Raw genomic sequence first — 21331 nt, 5'->3', positions numbered from 1 at the left:
CTTTTCCCAAACTCGGCCTGTTTGCGCCGTGAGCTCATCTGCGCGGTTACTACGCGCGGCGGACTCTTTTCAAAGCTAACCGGTTTAGTAAAGACGGGAGGGGATGTTTTCTCCTTACACGACGCGAACGGCTCTGTGGAGAGCTGGGGAGCCGCTCAGCGCGACACGCGCAGCCGAGCCTTCCGCGTTACACCAACGCAGAGCCTACGGCGTAAGTGCGCGTCGCCGCGTACCCTACGCCGTAGGTTCTGCTTCGATTTAACGCAGAACCATAATTCAGACTTTTCTCTTCCAGAACTGAGAAACGTCACCTAGTGTTGCTTAAATGTGGCCACATGAAATCAATCACTATCATTGAAACAAAGTCCAACAAGACTGTATGACGTAATATTTCTAACAATAAGTGAAAGTGATGCAAAGTAAAGGAGGAGAGGATGAAACATTGCAGTCCCTGCACCTACAATTTAATATAAAGGTGCTCTAAGGGGCCCCTCCTGCTCAGAGCAGCTCATCCTGGTAAAACCTGGTAAAACCTGGTCATCCTGGTAAAACCAGGACCAGAACATGTTCTTAGCAGATGTTCTTCATACGGGGAGTCAGAGAGACGCAACGTGCACTTTCTATTTTGAAATTACACTTTTTATGTTTGTGCCACTCACTGCTTAGTAACTGTTTAATAAATACATATTTGGTAAATTTGACTTATTCCCCCTTTTTGCATGAAAGTTTAAAATGAGCATATATTAATGCAGTATGAACAAGAATGTTTTAATTTAGACATATAGAATCGTCATACTGGTGTGATTGTATGCATCAAAGTGTTAATTCAAGGCTAAGGCAAAATATTGAGATATATATCGTGTATCGTGACATGGCCTAAAAATATCGAGATATTAATAAAAGGCCATATCGCCCAGCCCTACTAAGATAGAACCTTTTTGACCTTGTTCACGGTCACAGTGTTGTTCCCAATGACACACACTACGACAACTGTACTTGTAATATACATACACACGTCAACACTCCATCATTTCTAAAATGGAAAACAATTTTTGAAAGCTATGAAAATTAGATCTAATTCACACAAAAAAATGCGCATTCCTCTGACCTTTTATGAAGAAAAATACGTTTTATATGTAGTGTAAGAATTACATATGGCTGTAAAACATTATGGACGCATGCAGACAAGGTGTTGATTAACTTTTTACCTTAAAGTGTATTTCATGCAATATCATCAGACTTAAAGGAGCTGTATGTAAGAGCAATAATAAAACGAATCATAAAATGACCCCGATATGTCAACAGACATTTAAAAATCATGTTCATTTCAAATACTTATGTCACTGACAACAGCACTCAAGCCAGGATATTCCAGTTTAAAAAGAGGAGTTGCAGCCCTCAACTGATGTTTATGTTGTCATTTTTTCTTTTGGCCTGAAGCTCCACCCTCCACCTATCTCCCAATCACCAAGTCAGTATTGTTTCAGCATCCGGGTTGCCAGCTCGGCTCTAATTATGGCAGCCATAGCAGCCTACGTTCCTGCTGCATTCTGCAGCCTACCTGGCAACCTCTGGTCGGGGGGAGGAGGGGGAGGGTACACGCCGCTCAACAATATTTTGAAAGTGACTGCAGTACCAGTTTTGGACATTTCTTACAGACGGCTCCTTTAAAACAAGACCTACAGTGGCGGAGCATTCTCGATGGGCCCTTATGATAGTCATTTTAACGTTCAACAACACCTCATCCTACCCCTCAAACAACATTTATTCTCACTTTCTTTGAGCCAAGCAAGCCTGTTCAGAAGAACACACACACAGCTGTCAATCACATGGAGCTGAAAACTCAGATAGTCACGGACTGACTCGGTTCCATCTTTGATACAGCTTAAATACAAAAAAAAACATAACTGGTCTAAAATTACACAATCTATTTCGATAGATATAGACACAGCGGTCTATAATATCATTTCTGAGCTGTCTAGTTGACAACAACACAAAGCATATTCAAATAGGCATGTGGTCAAAGCTACCACAAAATTCTGATAAAGAAATTAAGTTACACTCACTCACCAATGGCAGTTGACTCTTCCATAATCCTTAGCCCGAACAAAATAATCCAGGTAACGTGGAAAACAGGGTAACATTCAAAACTTTGTACATGCTTAGTCCTCTTTTAAAGTTTAGCGCTTATCTCCTTCATGGCAGCAAACTTGCCGAGTCGGCAAATTGGCTGAAACTGTTAAGGTTGATTTATGGATCCGCGTTACGTCGATTTAACGCGGAACCATAATTCAGGCTTTACAGCCAATCAGTGTTGGCTCATCCCCCGTGGCGAACGCCCCCTTGCCGGTGTTCTGCCATTTTTTGCTGCTTTGCCAAAAAATGCTCCCTAATGGTTTTCTACCTTTGTAGAGCTACAATTTTACCGTGTTTTACTCCCTAGCCCACTTTCTCTTCCCCGAAGTGTTCCTTGTCGTTTGCCAGGCCGTTATTGTAAATAAGAATGTGTTATTAATGACCTGCCTGGTTAAATAAAGGCGAATGACTGAATGTATATCAAATAAAGCGATATGATTGGGGTTTTTTTTCTCTTTATCGTATAATGTTCACAAAGTGTAATGCAATTCATGTCATGGGTAGTGAATTTTGAAGGATCAAATACTCAACATCTCATATTATCCATTTTACATTGTGCAAGAAATGATGGACGTGGCAATCAAACTTTGAAAATCGACTGTGCGCATGCGCATAAACACAAAGTAGGATTTTTCGGCAGGGAGCAAGGATTGGCAGAACACCGGCCCCTCTGGCTCCGCTACAGCCTCCATATATCCGTCTATTTCATGTTCCTGCCTAATCCAGGTACCTAGTCCAGTTTTTATTTGCGCAAGAGATAAGAGACAGCATAGAAAGATTGCCAGTCCAGTTTTTGACTGTAAGTGAGTCTACTCAAATGCTTTGAGAAAACACTCCAACCTGTTCTCACTTTCAACAAGTCATGCTGTATATAAACACTGTCAGGAGGACTCAATATCACTTTTACACATCCAAAATATCTCTTCATTTTCCCACATGCTGGGAGTGAAATGGACCTGCAGTTCTGACAAAACTAAGGCATCTAGCAGAATGATCTCAAAACTAAGCAAGAGAAACAAGTGTTTTGTTGAAGGCAGGATATGTGTATTAGGCTACGTGATTTAAATATGTGAACTGAAAATACGGAAGGAAGTGGATGGAAATAGCAGGTTAAACAGGTTTTAATGACAGGCAGAGCGGAGCTGTGTGATGGAGATGACCAGGTAGATCCAAGGGGAGGGAAGCCGACGGAGGGTAGAGCAGACTGGGATGCAGTGGTATGTAAAGACAACCAGACGGGCAGATCCATGGGAAGTCAGGCGGGCTTGTGACGGGACAGACAGCTGGAGTTCCTGGACAGAAAACAGAGGATTAGCCAGGAACTCGTAGACAGACAGAGTACTACGTGATACTATTTCTGAGGCCGGCCCAGAGACTAACTCGGGAGGAGAGTTTACGATCCAGCGCCGACTGGACAGCTCAGCAGAGTTCTTGTAGGCTGAGGTTGATGACCAGATGAAGAGCAGGAGGGGAGTGGAGGCCCAGCCTCCAGCATGCTGACCCCTGCCACAGTGGACATGACAATATAACCAGTACTCGAGTTGTAAAATCACATCAGGATTTTATCATATGGGGACAGTTAATTTGTGCTGATTACAAATAATATAATATACCGGTATTACAAATAATAGCACTGACCAAAACACCTGCAGAAATACTGCAGGAATGACATAGCAGCAGTTAAATGCAGCCTTCTGTAAGCTTTAAATATCCACTGGGCTTACATCAAATACATCAAAATACAACAATAAAAAAGATTTTTCTGAACTTATCAATATGCCTCTGTCCTTCACAGGATAAGTAAAATGGATCACTGCAAAAACTCAAAATCTTAACAAGAATATTTGTCTTATTTCTAGTTAAAATGTCTCATTTAAATAAAAAATCTTATTACACTTAAATCAAGACTCATCACTGGAAAAAACAACAATTTCCACCTGTTTCAAGAAGATTTTCACTTAAAATAAGTAGAAAAATCTGCCAGTGGAACAAGATTTTTTTGCTTGTAATGAGAAGATAAATCTTGTCCCACTGGCAGATTTTTCTACTTATTTCAAGTGAAAATTTACTTGAAACAGGTGAAAATTGTCAAATAAGTTATTTTTCTGGTGATGACTCTAAATGTTGAAATAGAAGGGGGGATGGATGTTTTACAGGGGGGATGATTTTGACCGTTTTTATTTCAGGGGGCATGCCATCCCCCCTCATCCCCCCTCATCCCCCCTCAACTCGAGTACTGAATATTACGTATTTAGAACAGCGAGCAGACCAAAGTGCTGAACAAAATGTGCAAATTAAACCAAATAATGTCAAGAATAAAAAAAAAAAAAAAAAAAAAAAGATGCTATGAAAAAGTAAGATAAATGTGCTGTTGTCCCTAAAGTTAGAATAATAAGTATTTTTCAGAAACGGTACTCTGTTTTTGTTCCTCTTTTTTTCACAATCATTTTATAAGAGGTAAAACTATTTAGAAGGCAATTCTATGGGCACAGTGCTCGCATTATAAAATAAAATGCATAATAAAATAAGAAACCAAACAAACAACTGCGTCCTGGTTGATATGGCTGAACCAGAACTAAAGCCAATGAAAAACAAAAAGAAAAACTAAGTTTTCAGGAGAACTTATAAATCATCATGGATGTTAGCAGCTCTGGAATAAGAAAGTAAACGGTTCTAGAGTCTGGGTGATGCCGCCCAAAGCCCTCTGTCGCCTCTGCATTTCAGTCTTGCACAAGCAGGGCCGTGCTATGCCTTGAGACACCTTAAAACAAGTCATAACACACTGAAATGGAAATGTAAATAACCTAATCTAAACTATGTTCTTTTTTTCTTCTTAACCAAACCATTTTGGTTGTCAGAATGATGTAAAGAAAAGAAAACCACAGATACACTGTCAATATAAGATGCAGTTTATGATCAAGACCTGATAATGTAGGGGTACCCAGCCTGTGAAAATTCAACACCAGAATCAAGATAATCTGTTCAACATCCAGCTGAAGCCACCTTTTCAGCTCAGCTGATGAGGAGTCGGTTTTGCATTATAATTTGCGATTAAATATATTGGAGAGAAGGAGGAAGTCTTTAATAGCTTTGCGAGATTAGCCTTCTGAATCAGACCTGGGTTGATAGGGAACTAAAATGTAATATAGGTACTCACAGAACTATGCACATACTCAGGAAAGTAATCTCCCAGCCTTTTATGTATATGCATATCAATGCTTCATTAATCAAATGATAGAGTTCCAAAAATCCTTCCCTGAAACCCATCTTTTTAAACAGACATTGCGCACTATCAGGATCATCTACATGCACTAAACTCATCTACATGCACTAAACCAAAATTGTGTCTTTGTTTAACCACCCCTTTCCCGGAGACATTATAGCACAATATCTATTGTAAATTAATCTAAGCATTCTACAATTTCCATCTCTTAGTGCATTATTGTGGTGAAAAATTCCAAAATCAAGACTGTCCTGTTTATGATGTCAACCAGTTATGGAAAAGCCCCTCATTCTTTTGCCTTCACTTAATGTTAAAAAGTGGCAGAAACAGGGTAGAGGTGTGGTTGAAAAAGTGGATAAAACAGTGTCCATTTTCTTTTGCATGTTTGAAGAGACTGACGGGTAACTGGTGAGGGCTGTGATTGATTGCCACTTTGTTAAAAGAAGCAGTTAAGTATGAGAGTAGAGGCATTGTTGCCATGGAACACAAAATGGCTTAAATAGCAGCCACAACTTGATAATGAAGCTGAAACAAGCAGTGATTAAAATAGATGATAAAAGAACATGTTGCAAGTTGCATGCTATGTGTATGCATATGAAATCAAATGCAGCCTTTGGTAAAAGAGACAATTTACTGCACCTGTAAGGTGTTCCCCTGCAACCTTGAAATATTGTTGCAATTCAAAAAACGGAGAAAAAAAAAAAGGTTTACATAAAAGCTTTATTCAAGATTTAACACAGGAAGACATTTTTGGTGCAGTGCATTAAATACTTTTTTTTTTTTCTACCGTAAATAGTTTATAGTGATTTTTTTCAATCAGGAAACTTTTTAGTCATGATCATTAAACCCTGACTGAAAAGGGCCAATCTTGAAAAGAGATTAGTAATATTTTAAACAACTCCAATCAAGTGGTGCAATTTGCAAACTCTTTCATCAGGAGATGCATACCAAGCAGGTAAAAGTTCAGTTTGAACATGTCCAAACAATAATGGAATCAACAAGGCCATTTAAATGCATCAGAACTATTACGAGTTTCCTGCAGTAGACATGAGCCCTGCAGCTGTGCACAGCAGATAATGAAACGGGTAACAGGTTTTAGATGTTACAGCTTTCATCAAAAACTATAATATCAGGGTCAAGTACAAACCAGATTGTATGGTTGTTAAAGTGAAGCGTACAAATAGACTGAGGTAGACGTTTTAGTGTCAGGACAGAAAACTCATAACGTACCCTGAAAATAGACAATGCACCCTATAAGAAATTATTGATAGATGAATGAATGACCGAGGGGTTACACACAGCCATTAGTACTTGAACAGAGGGAAAAAGGGTACAAATTACTAAAGAGAAGCAGTGATGGACTGTGAATGATTAAATTAAGGTGATTTTCAGTCCTGAATGATGTCATGGAGAAGGAAATGTTGCCAAAACCTGTTTTAGCGCATGTCCCAATGCTGCTTATAAACATTAAGGCGGGGTTGCTCAGTACAGGTCATTGGGACTCAGTTCCCTTCATTTGACTTGTCCTTTGCTCAAACAGACCTGGCTCAAATTAATGGGTCATAAATAGACTTGTGCAGACCTTATAAAAAAAGCTTATGAGGTGATTTATTCATGTAAATCTGATGTGATGGAGCAGGGAAACTATAATAAGAAATAGTTTCCACAGTCATTGTTGAGGTGGAAAAAGTAAAGGACCAAGAGGACCATGATTAACTTTCCAGAATTCACAGCTTTAAATTTCAATTTAGGACTCTCTTCATTACTGTTATTTTAATATTATCATTCTATTTTTTTCAATTACTGTGTTCAATCAAAGGTGATGTGGTGGGAATTAAATCACATTTTTTTTCAGCACCGTCCTGATCTTTGTGCATATTCTTCTACTCAACAAGTGTCTGTGTTTAAGTACATATGGTCATAATAATGAATGTAATTCAATTTTAACCCCCTATGCACTCAGTATTTAAAGCAAAGCAGAACATTATGTTTTGTGATAGTGGTCATAGGCATTTCTAGCCTTTTTTTAGGGGTGCTGCAGCACCCCAAAATTGAACCTCAGCACCCTTAAAATTTAAGAGATTTGTATTTTTTATTTTTTGTTGTATTGTCCATGTTTAATAAGCTACCGAAATGTCAAAACCATATCAAGGTGTCAAGTAACAAAGTACAAATACTTTGTTACCTTACTTAAGTAGAAATTTTGGTTATCTATACTTCACTGGAGTAATTATTTTTCAGACGACTTTTTACTTTTACTCCTTACATTTTCACGCAATTATCTGTACTTTTTACTCCTTACATTTTAAAAACAGCCTTGTTACTCTATTTCATTTTGGCCTTTAAAAAAAAACTATCTAGTTAAATTGCTCCATCCAGATAGAGTGAATTTGGTTGTGGTTGTTTCAGATGTTCTTGTCCAGTTTTGTTCTTACATCCGTTGCCCTCAGATTCCTGCAACTAAACTTGGATGTACATTCAAATAAAGGTTAGGATAAATGATAACATGCCTCTGAAGTTTGACTTTTTGCACCATTACAATACTATAGGCAACATATTTCCTGCTCTCTGAAACACACGTTAATACTCAATAGTATACATATATTTGCATTATACTAAGATTCATTCATTTTCAATGGCTTTTGTCCTTAATGGCTTTTTTCCCCCCTTACATTACTTTTATACTTTAAGTAGTTTTGAAACCAGTACTTTTATACTTTTACTTGAGTAAAAAACTTGAGTTGATACTTCAACTTCTACAGGAGTATTTTTAAACTCTAGTATCTATACTTCTACCTGAGTAATGAATGTGAATACGTTTGACACCTCTGTTTAAACGTAATATGAACGTCATGAACCCTTCGGACTCCGTCACTCCATTTCTCTGCGGTGCAGTACCCCCCGCGACCGCTAGGGGGTCGATATCTTTTCCTGAATGGTTTATCCGACTTTTTCCGGTCACAGTGAATCAAAGAGATAAGGACTATTGTGCAAAAAGACAAAACAAAAAAAATCACACATACACGAAGAAAAGAGCGCTGAAAGTTCACGACTGCTTCAAACCAAGTAAGTCTTTTTAACAGAAATGTGTTACATTTAAAAAAAAAAAAAACCTTGTACGAACTATAAACTTTAGCCATCCTAAAAATAAGAGGCGCCTTTGTTTTTTTCTTTTTTTCTCTAGATATGTATGACGGCCAGCTGGCCTGATGTTATCTAGTTATAAGATGTTTGGATATCCGGATACATTTATGTTACATTTTATTTTACACCAGGTGTGATTGATTTCTTTTCTTTTTATATACCACGTGACCCCCTGGCGAGGCCTCTATTGTATCCAAAATCAGTCTGAAGAAGAGCAAAATGCACTCGAAACGTTACGACCTGATGTGCTAATAAAATCTGCACTAGGGAGCAAAAGTGTGCGGTCTCCTCTCTTGCTTTTTCTTGGATCTCTGCTTTGAGACCAGCACCTGTTGAGCTATTGGAGGTGTGCGACCTATTTTACCCTTTGTTTTTACTTCTACCACTAAATACGAACACATTATTATCATCACCAGTCCTCATGTCTGCTGCATTTAATCGTTATTATGTTTACGTTGTTAGGTAGGAGTTAGATAACGTTTTTTTCTTCCCTTGTCATATAGTATTCTACTGTGTGTGTGTGTGTGTGTGTGTGTGTGTGTGTGTGTGTGTGTGTGTGTGGACAAACAGACAGAAAGCCTTATGATGGTCATACGGATGTTTTAAAGATAAAAAGAGTGTCATGGCTTGACTTCATTTCCCATTGCAACAAAAAATTTAATTACAATGATGTTGTAATTTTGGAACAATTTATATTTGGATATATTTATTTTTTATATATTTATTAGATGACAAACAATGGTTTGGTTGTTATTTTATATTTGGTTGACAGTACAAAGAAAGAGAGGAGCAGAGACATGACTTTATTAGTATTTTTAATAATATTTTTATATTTATTGTAATTTTTCATCTATTCGAATACAATATATTTGTGTATGATTGTCAGTGCAAAGGGGGAGAGATGAAAGAGGGGAAGGAGAGGAGACGGTGCAGGCTCAGGAAGATCCAGGTAAGAAAACAGAAACTGTTAAGTTGAGAAAGAAAAACATTCAATTCACAATTTAATTTATCACATCATGGACATAAAGCGTAACGTACAGTACGAGAGAAGAAAAATAAAAAGTATGACGCTACATGTAAGCTTGAGTTGTGCCTCGGCTACCGATTGTTTAAATACCTGTACATATGGTTTGCAATATTTGTATGTACAGATATGTTTACCTTATACCTTACAGTACTTTTGTACTAAAAATCTTTTGGACAGTAACTGTTATAGGTGATAATGTCCTGGTGCAGGTCCGTGTGAAAATAAAGGCAGCGAATAACTGCCTGGTTCTCCAAGTTGATTTTGGTAATTAAACGCCCGGGCTATTAATTGGTGAAATATAATATTTCTTTAATGGTTACAATCCATCCTCTTCTGCTGTGGCTCAGCATTTAAATAACTTTTTTTTAGATTTATTGGTTTACTGAGTGTTTCCTCTACCGAAAATGTGTTCTGCTTTTCTTTCACAAATGTGGGAATGATGGTCCAAAGTTGAAATGTACAAAACAGTCAAATTTATCTCGCCTCTCTGGCCAGCACTCTGGGTGTTCGGCACCCCTAAAGGTCTGATCCTAGAATCGCCCCTGGTCATAGGCAAGGCAAGTTTATTTGTGGACCGTAATTCATACACAAGACAATTCAAAGTGCTTTACAGCTACATAAAATCACAGGAAGGCAAATAAAATTATTCCAAAAAACATAGAACTAATCATTAATTAATTAATTAATTAAATAAATAAAAACAGCATTTATCATGGCTGTTGGTTGTAGACAGATTAAAGTTAAGTCTTCGTACTTTCACAAGGAATTTGATTAATAGTAAAAAACCACAATATTTCGCAGATCAGATAGTGCTCACTAGAAACGTCAATAAATATCCAACCAGACAATCATGTTATGATCATTTACTGGCACCTAAGCCAAGAACAAACTTTTTAAAACACACTGTTATATACAGAGCTATCACAGGATGGAACACATTACCTAATAACATCCAAAATATTACATCAAAATACAGTTTTAAAAAGGTAGCAAAAGACTTTTCACATAAAATTCAATGAGTAACAAATATATCACATGCTATAATTTATTACAGGAATTTATTTGTGGGTTATATTTCGTGGTATTGTAATGACTGTATGATGCATTTTTTGTACCAATAACTACTATTTTAGACAAAGTTTGCTGTTTGTGTATATGAAGACTCGATGTTACAGTGATCGGTAACAGCGATAAATGTGTGTATGAATGGACTATGTTCTTTTAAAATTGCATTGGGGACCCCAGGAAGAATAGCTGATGTCGCAACATCAGTTAATGGGGATCCTATAAATAAACAAATAGACAAATTAATTAATTCATTTATTTATTTAAAAACAAAAACTGCAGATAAAATCTTTCAAGATGTCATATACCCAGCTACATAGAACTGGATTTGAACATTTCAGAGTTGAGGTTTGTCTCACATCGTCTGGAAGACTGTTCCAGATTGTAGAAGCATGAAACTGAAATGCAGCTTCACCTTGATTCGTCCTGACCCTGGGCACCAGCAGGAGAAAACTCCCTGAGCGTACGACTTGGTTCATATGGCTCTAACGTGTCAGAGATGTACTTTGGCACTAAGCCATGAAGAGACTTGTACAAGAGCAAAGCTGTTCTAAAGTCTATTCTCTGACTTTAAAACGTGGTCTGTGGTATGGAAGTTTGTGGAGCATATTCCGCTGTGCCTCCTTTTCACAAGTGACTAAATCAACAGTATTAACTCACCGGCTCAATCCCCAGCCCCACGTGACTCAAAACACATTTAATATCAACTCAAGACTTTTCCTGTACACAAAAAAAGAAGAGAAAATCAACTCCCAGACTTACTGGAATACTTGTACAGACAAAGAAAGAAAATAAATAAAAAGGACCTTTATGCGATACCATTCTTCATGTACTGCTTCACAAGCAAACAAAGGTTCAAAAGGTTTCAGGTTTCACCTGGCCTCGAACCCCTGCAACTTAATATCAGTCCTGTTGATGTCCCCGAAGGCCCTTTCATGTATTGTATATTACAAAGTAGTCCAAAGAGCTCAAAAGAAAGACCTAGGCTTCATCACTTCTGTTTAATGTAATTTAAAAATAAAATCAATCTTATTCCACGTTAGTGCTTCAACCCCATGTTAGAAAATATCTCTGTCGACAAAAGACCCCCATGAACACATATACATACCTAACAATGCTCACTGGAGCTGCCGATAGACATATGCTTTAATGGGCATCATTGGGAAGTCTGAAAAACATGAAGTTGTCACCCAGTATATGAGTAAACACATGCATTCAGCAGGAGGTGAAGTACAGCTCCATTAAACATGTAATTGGCCAACTTTGACAGCCTGTGTGTGTGTGTTCCCTTACACTGTTTAGAAGCAAAGCAGAACACAAGATAGACCTTGTTAGCTTCTCTTTCCTTAAAGTATTGAATTGATTTTTACCTCAAGGGTCCTCCCCTTTCGCCTGCACAGAACTCTGCGAAAGAGCAACTGGCAATCCGATGAAGGATCTCTTGAAGTAAGTGATGTAGAAATGGTATAATGGGGAGAGTTTAACCAATGCTCCCAGGCGGGTTCTGATCCTGGAGTTACTTAATTAAAGAGACAGGGCTACAGTGTCCACAGAGACAAAATAAACTAAAATACAATAAATAAGACAATAATCAGATTGTATTTTTAAATGCTCACTTTTGAAAACTATTGCACAATTAAGACATTAATATAAATTAATAATATATTATGTCTAATGTTTTCGTTAAGAATTACAAATGGGAGGAACAGATAACAAACAAATGTTTCAAACTTTTCCAGAGCAGAAAGGTATATGAAACAGAGATTGCATATTTTCTAAACAAATAATTTTTTCCTCTCTGTCCGTCTTATATCCGCAAGATAAACTTGGCACATTTTTTGAACACTTGATAATATGAAAATACCAATCGCAAGTATTAGTCAAGGATAATTGAAGTGTTAATATGCTTTGGTCAAGGTCAAAAACAATTTGGACCCGGGAACATAGATGTAGACTTTTTTTTAAATATTCTGTGCAAAGTCAAGTAAGTCAAGTTTTAATCTCTATATCTATTAAACAAATCAGCAATAACATTGATAACATTTTGGTATAATATGCTTCTATGTCTTGTAAATTTCTTCTGAAAGAACCAGGAGGGAAAAAAGTACCTTAATTACCGGAAAAAAAGGAAAAGAAGTTAAATAATTAAAACAAATGATGTAATTATAATGACCAGTTGCATAGAAACCATTGGCAGGGGTTCCAGGAAACCTTGAGTCTTGGCATCTATGTGGGTGTTTGGATAATACATACACCTAACCTAATTACTGCTTAAGATTTAATACATGTCTTCGGTGCAACTGCATTACCAGATGACATGGGAGCAGCCCCCTGACATTATGCAAATATGAACTAACACCATTCAAGAGAAACTTGGAAAATATTTCAAATCATGGGGTAAAACTAGCCTCTAAGTTAAACAGGTCCTATTCTGTTATATTCTTGTTTAAACACATTAAAACATTAGCGTTACACTAGGACACACCTGACTCAGACTGCAGTCCAAATGACCCAAGAATAATGCCCCCAATGTCCGAGTGCCAGACATCACAGGGGACTTCCATTATACTTACCAGTTGTGTGTTTTCAAGCAAAGAATGAGATTCATTCATCGAGGTTCAACCCATGACTTTTATTCAACGGGGACTCGTGTACAACATTCAAAGCACAGGACTCAAGAGCATAAAATACAAAAAAATGAAAGAGTTACCACAGACGTTGGTAATAGTAGGGATGTTTATACTGCCACGCTTCATACGGCAAATAACTGTTTACTGCAGTATTATATTTTAAAATGTTAAATACACTTGGAACCAATCTGATGACCAGTGTTGGGCAAGTTTCTTCCAAAATGTAATATATTTCATATTATTAGTTACTAGTATTTCAAAGTAATACGTTTCTTTGCAATATTACCTTCTGTGTAAAGTAATATGTTACTTTTAGTTCTCAGTTAACTGTGTGTGTGTGTGTGTGTGTGTGTGTGTGTGTGTGTGTGTGTGTGTGTGTGTGTGTGTGTGTGTGTGTGTGTGTGTGTGTGTGTGTGTGTGTGTGTGTGTGTGTGTGTGTGTGTGTGTGTGTGTGTGGGCGCAACATTAAAGGGGACATATTATGGCATTTAATGTATATTTTAAACAGGCCTTGAATGTCTTAAAAACAATCTAAAGCTTGTTTTTTCTACATAAATCAGAAATTCAGTCTCTGCGCCATGTTTTTATTTTTTCCGCTTCTAAAGCCTTTTTCTGTGATTCATTTTCAGGGCGGGGCGGCTATGATAATGAGGCTCTGCGCTGATTGGCTGCTTGAATGACATGTAGCAGGGGAGGAGACAAAGCGTCGCTCCGGGGAGACCAGCAGCGGCTGCGTAGCAAAGCGTGTCCACGGTTCTGCGTTAAATCGACACGTACCCTACGCCGTAGGCTCTGCTTTGGTGTAACGCAGAACCATAAATCAGCCTTTAGTCACCTCGTCTTCAAACAGGAAGATTGAATTGAATTCTAAACAGTTACACCACAGTTATTTACTCCGATTCCTCATCATTTCACTTCTTATGTTACAAGACAAATGAATCATGTTAACTGTAAAGAAATCACAACACTGAATTTTCACAAATGGCAACTTTATTGTTAAAATATATAAATAAAATGTATGCACTATTGCTGGCTCAAGGAAGGACCGCGCGTCTTCTGAATGTGAACAGCTCCAGGTGCTTGAAAGATCTGAAACCACAGAAGAAAAATGTATTACGGTACTAATAGAGCCCCGAATCCGGGGCTCCTCGACGGTCCGGTCCGTGAGTAGCCCCCGCAGCTCCGTATGCGGCGCCGGGGCTCCGGAGCTAAGCTAAATACTTAGCCCATGCAAAGATCATACAAATATAAATAACATTAAAAAAAAAAAAGGAACATACCGCTGACTCGTGTGCAGTTACCGGGTCCGTGCTGTGGGAACTGATCCTTTTATGAGGGTAAATGTCGACGCAAAATCTCATTTCTACTCTCCCTCGCTGTTCAAACAGCCACCGCTTCTGAACAATGGCGGACGCTCGAGCCGACGGAGAGAGCTGGTTGTGGGCGTGGTTTCAGCAGCGGAGGCCGAACATCTGCGCCTCGGGTGACGTCACCCTAGGCGCAGATTCTCATCGGCTCAAAAACAATCACGTGACACTGGGGGATTCTGTAAGGCGGGGGTCACAGACCTTGCAGAAATTCATGGTATTTTGTCTCCCCTGTGCTGGCAGGGTGAGGGGAGACCACTTTATATATGTTAAAACAAGAAAAAACGTGTTTTTCATAATATGTCCCCTTTAAAGTCTAATGAGGTCTATATTACATCTTACAAGTGGTGGTTACTGTGAATAGCTGGATTACAACAATGTAATGATATAGAATAATGAATACAACCAAACTTTTACACCTCATGACACAAAATCCTTTTCTATGCCTCATTTATTTGTCTCTGAGTCACAAAGAAAAAACTGAACAAAAAAAATGAAATAGTTCAATAATACTTCAATAAAGAGGTATAACAGCCACCAGACAGGGCATGTTTTTTGTAATAAAGTAGAACTAAAAATATATCCTGCCTTGAAATAGCAGTAATAAAAGTGCTTGAGGAAATTTTGAATAATGAATCACATTCAACATTTCAAAATATGGCTAATTTCAGTCCCATAGTGAACTTAAAAGGAATGTATGCTTATTAATATTTTTGTTAGGACCAAATAAAGTCTTATTAGACACAATATATGGCCATACAAAGGCTAAATATACAATATAACTGATTACATATACAGCCAAACAAGGGCTTAATGTAAAACTGAACTACAACTACTCCATACCACTAAAGTACTTGTTAAAGGAGAAGCTGCTGAAAGCGTTCGTCACCCTGGCGGTTTCTCTTTGGGGTGAGCACGAGTCCTACACTGAAAAACACTTTCAACAGGTGCACTGGACGGTGTTGCAGCATTGTACCAGAGTGCCACCCGTGGAAAGAGGTGAAGGCTTTCCATCACAGGGGCAGATCTAAGATAACCTATTACCTCTGTTTCCACGGAGATGAGTGCATTTGAGTCCTTTAGTTGTTCATCAAAAGAAAAAAAAAACATCCTCACTGGGGGTGGCAGCCACAGCATGTGGGTGAGGATCAGGCATCTGGGTTGAAGGTTCCTCTAACAAGGAGCTGCATTTGTAATGGGCAGGAACTTTATGTGGTCTTTTTTTGGTGTCTCACTTACCTAGCGAAGCTTAAACTTGGGCAGTGAAACAGCAGCCAGCAATGCATCCTTGGAGTCCAGAGTTGAAACAAGCCGGCTTTTGATTGCTTTCAAAATGATATCAGGGAGTTCATCTTTGATAGTCCATTTTTACCTGCAAGGGTTTGGGCCATTAGAATTTCCAAAGTTGGATTAAGTGTAACATAAAAACAAGTGTCCTCACCCTGCAAAATGTCAAGGACTATGGTGAAGGGTTTCATGATCAGACAGTATTCTTTGAGAAACTGGTATTCCTTGTCATTCATGCATTTAATCTGAAGCTGGGTGCATAACTTATTGATGTTGACAAGGGGCATTTCAATGATGCGTGCATAGGCATCATAAAATGACTCCCAACGAGTCACTGTGGGAACATTAGCTTTTTTCCACTGATTTCTTTCAGGGACTCTGATGCAACAGTTGAGTGTCTGGCCTTTGTCCATAGTGCTGACGATGTTCCAGTTGCAGAATGATACACAGCCCTAGAGTGAACTAGATGCCAACCATTTGTCAACTTCATTGTTTGCAATTAGATTCAGTGTATGGGCTGCCCATCTATGGTGAGGAGGCAGTTCGCAAATACTTTGACCATCATCATCAGTGGTGGTGGTGAGTACATTGTACAGGTCTGTAAAGGTTACTTCAGTAACCTTTGAAACTCCTTGAACGCCTTCACACTCCAATTATCTGTCACACATGCAGTAACTTTGTTGTTCAGTCCATATCTGGAAAAGATGCCCTCCAGCTTTGTTGCAACTGTATTGTATGTATGTCTGCCCCTGAATCTTTTACAAGCTATTGCTGCTTTCTCTCTTTTTAAAGTACCTGCATCAATCCAGTGAATAGTCACGCCCATGAAACTTTTGGTATTGACGCTCCATATATCATCTGTTGCAGACAAATAATCATAGCCGTTGTCCAAATCTCCGGACCAGGTTAGTCTCATAGGGTCTGCTACTATGGTAACTGACACACAGAGCTTAATTACTTCTCTTTGTGAAATGGAAAACCTGGAGTTTTCCTTATTTCAGTGTTAACAGACTCAGTTTTCACTAATAAATAAAACAAAAATAAAATAAACAAATCATAATCTCCTGTTGCTTATTACTGTTTAACTGCGCTTGTGCCAATGACCGAATCACACCAGTGCTGATATTCAGCACAACAGACCTCCCCCTCGTGTGATATTGCTTAAATATCATAAGAAATGTGTTTTTACCTTGTCACTTTATCGAACAGGGATTTTGCCGACAAGCTTTAAAAATGCAGGCGACTCAACTGTAGAAAGAGGCAGGGCATCCTCCACGAAATACTCAGCCACCAGCCACTTCTCCCATGTCAAGCATCTTCACCTCTGGTCTGAAGCAGTTTGCGCTGTTTGGCTTCACATGGCCATCATCTTCCACCAGTTTGCTAGCCAGCGGTGATTTAGCCTCTAGCTTAACATTAGTGTGCACTCTTTCTAGGTGTTTCTTGAGGTTACTTGTACTATTTTTAAGAAGATAGTTCCCTCGGTCTCCCACCAACACACAATGTAAACCGTACGGTGATGTTTTTCTCTTTGTCAAAAATGGCGACTCATCCGCTGCTGCCATCTTGCCCCTCTCCAAACCAAACCTTCTTTTTCTGTTTATTTAAACCTTCTTCTTCTCCTTATTTACCGCTGTTGTGGCTTAAGTGTGACTGATCGGATTGTAACACGTTACCGAACTCAGTAACTGTAATAACACTATCAACATATAGCAAGTAACGCGTTATCCATTACTGCCTAAGCGTAATAAATTACTGTAACGCGTTACCCGCAACACTGCTTATGACACTGAAAAAGGATGTAACTATTCCAAATTTACCTGTTTTTTGGATTGTAAAAAATGAAAAATAACATTATTGAACACAAATGCTGTGCTTGATCACTTAAAATATAATCATCATTGGTATCATAAAGCCAACAAGAGCACTCCATATTTGTAAATATAATAGGGTTTATGTGCTTTTGGAGACTAAATCTGAAGTACGACAAATCCCATGACAGCATTGACTTGGACCCTTAAATCTGAACTATGTTCAATGATGCTGTCATGCCTTCCACGATACCACGATCAGCCTTCTGATCACCAGCCCTGAAACTACAACTCCCAGCATTACTCACTTTTCCCTTCATGGAGTTCACCTGTGACCTCATCAACTTCATCCGTTTCACTTGGTCTCATGCCTAATTATACCCTTCACATTCCCCAGCTCTTTGTGTAGTATTGTTTGGTCCACATTTCTTATGAGTTTAGGCTGCACTTGTGTCTCTGCATGTGTCTTACCGCACTGTGTGATTTATTATTAAACCCTACTTTAGTCACGTCTGCGCTTGTTTCTGCCTGCTACTTGAAAATCTGACAGATGCATTGCATAATTTAAGTTTTGCTTTAATATGTAAATTACCTTTTTATATTAACAAAAGTATATTTATCCTGAGTGATTTTATTCACTACTAAAGATTTAATTACGTTTTTTCAGTTTTAATATAAAAGGGAATTCATAATTTTCAAAATTTTCAGTTTTATACAAATAGCCTCTATTAAAATGTTGTCTCCAGGCGATACAACACTTGACGTATGTAGGGGCAGGATAAAATCGAAGTATGTGATAAACACTTGACTGGTGTGTTATTTAAGGGATACATTTTCTGTGTTTAACTGACTGGTCCACTTGGCATACTATATCCTATAATACAATGTACCAGGTAAAATGGAAAACCGGGGTAAAATAGTCATGTGACTGGCCCCAGTTTTGTAGCACCACATTGCTTTCGAGGTGGCATTATACATACTAACAGTAACCAATGACTACGTACATTACATGCAGTCAAAATTCGGGTTAAGGTGATGATGATGATGATGAAATAGTTTATTTGGTTGATCAGTTTCCATTGAAAAATACATTGCATTTCCTTTCCTTTTGTAGGAAAGAAATAATAGCCTCTAGCCTGGAACAGACTTTGGATACAGGATGGAAGGAGATGGTTGTGTGCCTTATACATTAGGAGTGCAGTGTTTAATTCAACTATATCAATTAATTTTAAGGATTTGAGGTCAATAATCAGTGGGTTTGTAGGCGAATAATAATCAGACTTGCTAACAGTTCTGATGGCTTTCTTCTGAAGTAAATAGATTGGGTTTATTACCGTTTTATAGTTGTTCCCCCAGACTTCAACACAATAGGTGATGTGTGGGAGTACGAGGGAACAGTATAGCAGATAGAGTGACTTTGTGTTTAGAACTGTTTTCATTTTGTTCATTACAGCAATGATTCTGGATAGTTTTAACCTTAGGTTGTTTATATGTGATTTCCAATTTAGTTTGTCAATTGTTATGCCCAAAAACTTATTTTCAAAAACTCGTTCTATTTCTTCATTTATCATGATTTTAGCCTCACTGTCAATTTTTCTATTACCAAAAATAATGAATTTTGTTTTATCTATATTTAGTGAAAGTTTATTGACATCAAACCACTTTTTTAATATTGTTAGTTCTTTTTGCACTGTGTTCAGAAGCTGATCAAGATTTTCTCCTGAACAACACAGACTGGTGTCGTCAGCGAACAAGACACAGCTCATTTGTTTTAGTACATCACAAATATCATTTATATATAAAATAAAAAGTTTTAGACCCAATACTGAGCCTTGGGGGACTCCAAAAGTAATATGTTCCTTATCGGAATCAACATTATTTATGTGGACATACTGAAGTCTGTGTAGCTTTTTAGCCATTGATTTGCTTTTCCTCTGACACCATATCTTTCCAATTTCTTTAGCAGCAGTCCATGGTGAATGGTGTCGAATGCCTTTCGTAGGTCTATGAATACCCCTATTGTATATAGCTTATGATTTATTGCTGTTGATATCCGTTCAACTAAATCCATGGCAGTGTTGAAGAATATTACAAACCAGTTCAGAAGTCTGCTTTGTGGTTTTTATGAGGTTTTATTGAGCCGGCGGTGAGCACGTCTGCACAGACCAGAGGTCTGGTAGAAATGCTGACCTCGAGTGAAGTTGTAATCAGATTCTTATACAACAAGATGCAGGAATACACGAATCAGGCGAGGGACAAAAAGTAATTTACAGTCGGATGTGAATCGGGCCAAATGTCATTATCAGACATTTGGCATGACTGTCACAGACCTCCAAATCACCCCATAGGGTGCTTTCGTGATTCAAGTCTGTTTGAGCCAACTTCCGAGGTGTCGGGACCTTCACATGGGGTAGGAAATTGGAGTCACAACAAAAGTTGTTGAGTCCAGTTGTCTGTTTGAGCCAACTTCCGAGGTGTCGGGACCTTCACATGGGGTAGGAGATTGGAGTCACAACAAAAGTTCTTGAGTCCAGTTCAAAGCCCTGTAGGGGGTAGGACTGGGCAACCTGCCCCTGCAGGGGGCCAAGCTGCTTCATCAATTCACAATTTTTTTTTTTTTTCTTTTTGTTGAATTACAGTGGAGTAGTGATACATATTTTGCAAGTGAACCTTAAACATGTGATCAGAAGTCAAATAACAACAAGCCAACAAAACAAATTCAAATATCAAGTAACCAACGTGTCCTAACTGTTCTTTAAAGCAATCAAAAACTAGTTGCGACAGTTGTATGTAACGTTTTAGCAATGTCTTCAAGTGATGCGTTATTTCTTGGACTGTGGCATTGCGGGTATAAATGTACAACATTCAGTTTTAATGACAGTACAAGTTCCCCTTGAGAAGCTAGTAAGTAGTCCAATGTAGCACGATTCCGCAAGGCCATCATCCCTAGAGCAGCCATCTCCCGTGAGAGCATCGGCATGCCCCCTGTTGCGGTCCTTGCCGAATCCTCAATGGAATCGGGCAGTGGTTTTTGGCTTGTTTTAGGCTTAACAAGCGGTTCTTCAGAAGGAGAGTATGTGGAGTCACATCTCGATGCTACACCATAATTGTCTCGCTTGTGGGGGTCTGCGGGGCCTGTGCTGCTCCTCTGCTCCTCCGCTCCTCCGCTCCTCCACCAGTCGTGGAGGTCCTGGGTGTTGGAGCTGGGCTTTCCCTTTACCACAGAAAGAAGAAGGAATCGGCCGGTCTCCGGTGCATGGTCGAGGAGCTGTGCTCCCGCAGTGGGACGCGTGGAACCAGGCCAGCGCCCCCCACCCTTGAGTGTCGGTGGTGCAGGACGTGCTGAGCCCTGGACCACCGAGGCCCTCTCCGACACAAACCCAGTCTCCGGGTTGTGGCATGGTTTGCCACTAAGAAGAGACTGGACAGCTTTTACTTTTCTGTGGATTGACTGAACAGCAGAAGTTTAGAGTACAACAGAATGATATCATGGATTCATCCATGGCATGGAAGTCCATCTTCTTCATATATACAGAACTGAATTGCTTTGTATGGTCATAGGTCTACCCATAATCCTTTCATGAGGTGTGAGTTTTGTGCTTCCTAATGGGTGTTAACAGGTGTCAACATTGTCCATTTAA

The sequence above is a fragment of the Cololabis saira genome, chromosome 8, assembly GCF_033807715.1.
Source record: "Cololabis saira isolate AMF1-May2022 chromosome 8, fColSai1.1, whole genome shotgun sequence".
NCBI classification, from domain to species: domain Eukaryota; kingdom Metazoa; phylum Chordata; class Actinopteri; order Beloniformes; family Belonidae; genus Cololabis; species Cololabis saira.
This window is presented reverse-complemented; position numbering follows the sequence as displayed.